The 5,585-nt window shown below is 40.2% G+C and overlaps 1 pseudogene; it reads right to left on the bottom strand.

Moving 5' to 3' along the window:
• Window positions 1-784: 784 nt before the first annotated feature.
• On the bottom strand, window positions 785-2,345 carry LOC101337986 (importin subunit alpha-1 pseudogene; annotated as a pseudogene).
• Between the last annotated feature and the right edge of the window lie 3,240 nt (window positions 2,346-5,585).

Raw genomic sequence — 5,585 nt, 5'->3', positions numbered from 1 at the left:
ATGATCATGGGAATAGAACTGCCTTGTTGGGGCTTTGATCCTACCTCACATAGTCCTGGATCATAGGCAGTAGGAGCCAGCCAGGATCAGCCAGAGCTAAATAGAAGCTTCAGGGTAATATCCAGGCAGGAATGGATCCTGGAACTCATGAGGAAAAGCAGAACACAAGAGGTGCACGTAGGTGGGCCAACACCTAATTATTTGTTTACTTCTCCTTTTATCCCATTAAGTCAGCAGCTCTCAAAACTTGGTTCCTGATTGGCAGCATCAGCATCAACTGGTAACTTCTTCTTCTTTTTTTCTTTGAAGTAAAGAGCGGAATTTAATCTTTATTTACAGGACACTACAAGATATGAAATTCCACATAGAAATAAGAAACCCATTGAGAGGAGAAGCGTCATACAGTATGTACAGTTTGGAACTGTTCAAGTATAGTTTCGTTGTAAAAAGCATTACAATAACAAACCATGTTTAAAAAGAGTTTTTAGTAGGGCTTCCCTGGTGGCGCAGTGGTTGAGAGTCCGCCTGCCGATGCAGGGGACACGGGTTCGTGCCCTGGTCCGGGAGGATCCCACATGCCGCGGAGCGGCTGGGCCCGTGAGCCATGGCCGCTGAGCCTGCGCTTCCGGAGCCTGTGCTCCGCAACGGGAGAGGCCACGGCAGTGAGAGGCCCGCGTACCACAAAAAAAAAAAAAAAAAAAAGTGTTCTTAGTAGAGAAACAGTAAGACAAACTTATACAAAATGTAGTAGGCAACAAACAACTTTATGCCTCAGATGTACAATCTAAAAGTTGAAGTTCCCAGCAGTGCCATCCTGAACTTGGGATGTATAGCCTTCAGAGGTAGTTTCTGGCACAACATTTTGATCTTCCTCTTCCTCTACAGAGAAATACTTCTCAATCAGGTTTAATGAAGCTTTGTACACAGACTCATTTTCATGGTTTTGTAGAGCTTAAATTTTGTCCAAACCTCCATATTCTTCAATCATTATACTAAGTTTCTCAGTTTTGCCTAGTTTCTCAGCAGCCTGAAAGGTATTTGAAATGGCATCCAGAATAACAAGAATAATTTTGGTATCTTTCACAGTTAGGAGGTTCATCAACGGCTCTATTATGCCACAACGAACAAGGTATATAATCTGCTCAACCGTTCCACCACGTGTATAGTTGGTCACAGCCCGTACAGCTTCCTTTTGTGTCCTAAAGTCTGCCTTAGAGAGAACGCCAACAAGGAACGGGACTAATCCATGATTTACAACTTGTATCTGGTCCTGCGGCCAGCCGCGATGTTTGACATTGTCCACGTAGCTTCCTTCTGAATATTAGTTTTGGAGTTTGTTAGCAGTGCTCCTGCAGCTATTACAACCTAAGTCTGTTCATCTCTCCCATTGACAATATTCCCTATGGCTCTTTGCTCGGGAGTCACGATTGGCAATTCAGTAGCTCCTAAAAGCTTCACAAGTTTGGGTACAACCCCAGTTTTCACAATCATTTCAATCGGTTCACTTGGACCATCAGTAAGGTAGGAAATAGTCCAGCAGATATCAGCTAATACTTCTGGATCATCATGGTGCAGGAGACGACCTAAAGGAGGAAGAATTTGCTCAACAGCATCTAAGGGGGGTGCAGGATTCTTGTTGCAACAAAGATTTGAAGTGTCCAGGTAAGATTATATAAGTAACCACATCCTAAAGATGACATATCAGGAACCGCCAGCAGCGGGTCAACCGCACCATACTTGATAACCTGGTCTTGGAAAACTGAACCATCACCTGCAATGTTTCCTAGAGCCCATACAGCCTTGTTCACTGATGTGAGTGTGGGGAGACACCAGCAGAGAAACGAATGCTGGGATAGCACCTCCATCTACCACAACCTTGGTCTGTTCTGATGTCCTAGAAGCAATGTTACTGAGGGCCCAAGCAGATTCAAACTGAATGGGACTACAGTCAGTTCTGCCCAAGAAGGTCACAAATTTTGGAATCAAACCAGCCCAGCTTATGTTGTCTATGGGGGGCTGTTTTTTCCTAGAAAGCACTTTCCTAGCAGCTTGAGTAGCTTGGAGCTGGCTTTCCAAATTGTTGCTATTTATGCCTTTGACAGCGTTATCAACAGACCAATTTACAGTGCCCTGGTTGTTGTGGTTTTCCTGCAGTGGAGAAGTAGCATCATCAGGAAAAGAGCTAACATTTCTCCTTTCAGCATCTGGTCATCCTTCTTAGCTTTCCTCAGCTCCACATTAATAACTTCTATTTGGTGCTGCCTCATTTCTGTACTGCCTTTCCCCTTGTTCTTGAATCTGTTAAGGCAGGCAGCTGGCGAATTAGCATTCTCATTGGTGGACATGGTTATGAGACAAAGGGAGAAAGCTACACAGACAGCTTAAGCTTCCACAGGAGGTGGTATGGGGTGTACAGGCTGTGGGTCGGTTGCCCTCAAAACATCCACCACGGTCAGCCCAAGGATGGTGTCAACTGGTAACTTCTTAGAAATGTAAATACTCTTCTCCATCGCAAACTTACTGCACCAGAAAGTCTGGGGGGGTTGGGCCCAGCACTCTATGTTTTAACAAGCATGACCGATGATTCTGATGCACACTAAAGTTATACAATCACTGGTGTAGGTGATTTTATCCAAGACAAGCAATCATCGGGAAAGAACTGGGCCCTGAGGGAGAGAGACAGTGGGTCGTTGAGAGGTAAGGCAAAATCAAGTGTTGGGGAGGAAGAGATGTAAAGAGGGCATGGTCTAGCCCAGGTGGCAACATCAGAGGCTCCCCACCCTCCCATATCTCCCTGGAACCTCCTCCCTAAATTCAACAGGAGGAGCACAAGTTCTATAGAAGAAAGACAACAAACCCAACACTTCTTCTTCTTGGTAGAAGAAGCCAAATTAATGGATTGGCTAAAATAAGAATTTTAAGTAAAATAAAATTTTAATAAAATATTTATTCACAAAGGAACAAAACAGAATGTTACAAACAAGAACCAGGAACACAATCCTAAGTAGCCCGAGTCTGGAGATTCTGAGTATGAAAAATACAATCGTTGAAATAAAAAACTCAAAAGGGAAGTTGAAAAGCACAAAGGATAGCGCCATGAAGAAAGTACCTTAAAAAGATAGGTGGAGTGAATGAGATCTGAATGATACCAGTTATATAAAGCAAAAGCACAGATAAACAAAACAGCACAATATATATTTCCAAAACGTGTGTATGTATACAACTCAATGAACATAGATTAAAGAATAGAATAACTAAGGGGATGTGAAATTGGAGCAGGGTTGAAAATGAAGAAGAAAGATAAAATAAAATGAGAAAGGCCTTGAACAGACCACTGATGTACTCTGCTATGATGGAAAATGTGATAAACTCAGGTCTCTGCCTCTGAGGACCAAAAATAAGATCCTTTTTAAAAGAATCCTATTTTTAAAAGTTGTAATGGAATACACAAGATAATAATAGTTGTGTTAGTATAGGATAAGTTTATGGGCATATTTGTCCATAATTTTAAAACATTGTAATTTTTTCATTTTATAACAATATCTAGTCTAAAAATGAATGCTTTCCTCTAGGAAGTAATTTATATGCTTAGATACTCTGATTTTAATCAATTTATACATTTGCATTATTGAACTGACTTTTTTTGCAGTTTGAATCACATGAAAAACAGTATCTTCAACAATGCAATGCCATTTTAAGACATTAATCCTCAAGATAATAATACAGACTTTCCAGTCAGTAAATGTCATCCAAAAAGAGAAAATTTGTCTTCATTTAAATTATCTAAGCTTCTCAAACTTCTGTGTCAGTTGCTTTGTTTTATTCATAAAAAATTCCTTTTCTAGTGTTCAACCAGGTTAATGATGAACAGCCTTTACATAGTAAGATCAAATTGCCTGACATTTCTCTCTAGACATATGTGAAAATTAGAACTGTCCCAATCTGCATTCTTTTTTTTTTTCCAATCTGCATTCTTGACAGCACATTACTTTGAATATTGCATTTAAATCTTGTGTTATTGTGCCAATATATTTTTGAGATGAAATTCATGTAACACAAAATTAGCCATTTCAAAGTATAATTTGGTAGCATTTAGTATATTCACAATGGCATGAAACCATCACTGCTATCATTTCAAAATATTTTCATCATCACACAACATTGTAAATCAACTATACTCCAATATAAAATAAAAATTTTTAAAAATTTTCATCACCCCTGAAGGAGATTCTATACCAATTTAAATAGTCACTTTCCAGTTCCCCTCCTCCCCTGCCTCTGGCAACCACTTTCAGTCTTTCTTTCTGTCTCTCTGCATTTCTCTATACTGGATATTTCATATAAATAGAATCATACAGTATGTTAGTGTTGCTTTTTTTTTTTTTTTTTTTTTGGTACGCGGGCCTCTCACTGCTGTGGCCTCTCCCGTTGCGGAGCACAGCTCCGGACGCGCAGGCTCAGCGGCCATGGCTCACGGGCCCAGCCGCTCCGCTGCACGTGGGATCTTCCTGGACCAGGGCACGAACCCGTGTCCCCTGCATCGGCAGGGGGACTCTCAACAACTGCGCCACCAGGGAAGCCCTATGCTTTATATTTAAAAGTTCGTTTTAGTCATTTTTGAAAAGACTATTGCTGCTGCGAGTAGTTACGTGATTTACATTCTAAGCCTCAATAAATTTGTTTGTTCAAGTGCATCTTAATCTAACCTGAGCATCCACTTGGAGAATGCTTTTTGTGGTCTGGGGTGACAGGAAGACACAATTTAATTGAGGGCATTCAAAGAAAGGTCAGGGCTAGAGATGAAGATTTGGAAGATATAATCATAGGGGTAATAAATAGAGTTGTGGGAACAAATGAGACCTCAAAAGGAAAAAGAAAACAAAGGTTGAAGGAACAGAACATTAGTGAATGTTTACATTTAGGGACAGGGAAAACTTCAACTATGAAGACTTCTCTGACAGGCAGATAGTGTTAAACATCTTCTTTGTGCCACATTTTTCTTTAATCTCTCTAACATAGCTCCTGTCAAACTGTTTCACTTTTTCTTGTTTACCTCCCTGTCCCCGTTATTAGACTATGAGTTTTTTATGAGCTATATTCATCTCTCAATCACAAGCACTAGTTCTGAAACTTAATACATCACGGGTTCCCAAAGGGTAAAGGGATTAATGGATGGATGGATGGATGAATGGATGGATGGATGAAAAGATGAGGGAAGGACATAGAGCGAAGGAGACAAAATGGAGGGTGAAAGATAGGGATCAAACCAGAACAGTGCTATAGAGGTAAAGGGAAAGAAAGAATTTTAAGACCTACAATGTAAAAAAACAATCAAAAACCAAGAACAACTAACCCTACAATGTCTCTCATCACCTCTAAAATGTAATAAATCTAAAGCGAAGGGTTTGAAGCTTAACTATCTCAAAAGTACCTCATGAGATCATTGTTTATGTGTGATTTCTGGTAGTTCTAAATATATCCAGAATTTCAGAATCCAAACTCTTCTCACTTCTGATATTTTGATTCAAGACACCATCAACTCTCACCTGTGTTGTTGCAAATTTCTCCTGAATGATTTCTCTGCT

This window comes from Tursiops truncatus, chromosome 17 (assembly GCF_011762595.2).
Source record: "Tursiops truncatus isolate mTurTru1 chromosome 17, mTurTru1.mat.Y, whole genome shotgun sequence".
NCBI lineage: Eukaryota > Metazoa > Chordata > Mammalia > Artiodactyla > Delphinidae > Tursiops > Tursiops truncatus.
The sequence above is the reverse complement of the archived record's forward strand: the minus strand, read 5'-3'. Positions and strand labels throughout refer to the sequence as shown.